Here is a 2,522-nt window from a genome sequence, read left to right on the forward strand (position 1 = left end):
CAAGTTGGCACCTTTTGATGGGTTAGAAAAATATGTACCACTTGTCATAACTTTGTTTTTCGTTAACATATTTTTATAACGTAAATACAGTTATTATTTCTGCTTAACAAATCAGCTTATATCAAATATATATATATATATATATATATGTGTGTGTGTGTGTGTGTGTGTGTGTGTATTTGTTTATATTATATAGGATTGGGTTCCCGTAAGACAAAGTTGTTTTCGTGAGATACGATTTTTACATTTCATTTTGTTGTGAAAGTAAAAAAATGAATTTTCACAGCAAAGATACCGTGAAGGTTATCTTCATAGTGTTTTGCTATGAAATTTCAAATGTAAAAATCGTATCTCACGAAAACAGTTTTATCTCACAAAATCTTAAGGGTTGTTTGTTTACCTCTTAATAGTTACATTAAAAGTCAACATCTGAATCGTTAAGAGCTGAATCTTGTTTGGCAAAAAAAAGTCTACATCTTAATGGTTCTAAAACTCTCTGAATGATTTTGTATTATGTATCTCTCTTAACCATTAAGAGCCCTAATTTCATTGTACACAATTACCAAACAATTATATTTCATTTTGCACCATACCATGAGAGCCTCTTAATCATTCTGACCGCTTATTCATTCTGCACCAAACCATTCATCAATTGCCAAACAGCCCTTTAATTCTATATATAAAATTTAAATGAGTTTATTAGAAAAGTTATTGGAAAAAGAAAAAAGAAAAGTAAAAAAGGGAGTGAATGTGTGATGTATAAGGCCGTACAGATGCGTTCATGCAATGGAGAAGAAAAAGGTGTCTTCAGACAGAGATCGTCGCCTTTCAGTTTCTCGAAGTCAGCTAAAGAGATCGCCGCCGTACACGTGTCACACATCTCTCCGCTAAAAAAGGAACTATGTTACGTTCCACATATAAATGTGTTTATCGGCGTTGGTGTCGCCGTCGAAAATGCAATTAATATTGTAAAAAGCTTAAAATAAAACCATGTAAATTAATTAATTAATTAAAATATTTATAAAAATTAATATTTATTATAATTTTGATATTTATAGCATTTTCAACGGTTATGTTACAGATGTTTTTAGAAATCATTAATTATGATCAGCGTTTTATATTTGAAAACAATCGAGATATTTATGAAATCACATTAATTTGTAACGGTATATTGGCTTGTGTAATAAACTGTCTCCAATGTTGTATCAGTCTACAACACCATTTTAAAGATCATTTAGCCAAGTCATTTTAACATGTCATTTCATCAAGAGTAAATTGCATGAAAAAGTAACGTACTTTAACTTGATTCCTTTTTTAGGTAACATATTTTCAAAACTTTCATTTTGGTACATAAGATGTAAAATTTTAAACATTTAAGTAATCGGGTAATCGGTTGAAGCATTAATCGGTTGTCATGCTAATGTGATGAGTGATGTGGTATTCAACTCAGTATTATTTGCTGACGTGGTTAGTGACATGAATTTTTTTAATCTAAAATTAGTCTTTTTTAACATATAATGGTAGATCAAATGTTTATCAGTTAAATTTGATTGACAACTTGACATCTAAAACAACAAATGTTATAAAATCAGCAGGTGTATAATGTTTTTATAACGTTTATTTATTTGTATATTGAGTTATAGTTAAAGGTTATTTTGAAAAATGGTAGATATTTGAGAAGTAAAAAAGTGATCTCATTCCTTTATAGGGTCAAGATCAGCTTTGTTTGGTCAAAAATTGTGGCTATGTGAAAAATAGAGATGGTAGTTTTGTAACTTTTACAAATAAGCGGCAAATAAGTTCATATCCAAACTTATGTGATTCACATATGAACTAATTAACTGATTCATACATGAATCTGTGTGATTCACATATTAACTAATTAGCTGGTTCATATATGCATGAGTTAAATAGTTCAAATGTAAACTAATTAACGAGTTCAGAATATGAACATATAATTCATATCATATGTGTATCACATGGGTTCACATATGAATCCATTTACCGTATATTTGTAAAAATTATAAAACTACCCCTCTCTCTTCCATATACCCATACAAGAAATTATCCGGTATTTCACGATCAAAGCCGCAAATATTTGAGAAGTAAGGAAGTGATCTCAGCCTTTCATACGGTCAAGATCAAATTTGACTGGTCAAAAATTATGGCTATATGAAAAATAGATAAGGTAGTTTTGTAACTTTTACAAATAAGTGGCAAATGAGTTCATATATGAACTATTTTAACTGATTCACATATGAACTAATTAACTGATTCACACATGAAATCGTGTGATTCACATATTAACTACTTAACTCGTTCATATATGAATCAGTTAAATAGTTCAATTGTGAACTAATTAACGAGTTCACATATGAACTAATTAACGAGTTCACATATGAACATATAGCTCATACGTGTATCACATGGGTTAGTTATGAAATATTCCTCTATTTTCCGCATACCCATACAATAAATTATTCGGTATTTCACGATCAAAACCGCAAATATTGACCAGATAA

Source organism: Cynara cardunculus (assembly GCF_001531365.2).
Source record: "Cynara cardunculus var. scolymus isolate 2C chromosome LG 5, CcrdV1, whole genome shotgun sequence".
In the NCBI taxonomy this organism is placed as follows: domain Eukaryota; kingdom Viridiplantae; phylum Streptophyta; class Magnoliopsida; order Asterales; family Asteraceae; genus Cynara; species Cynara cardunculus.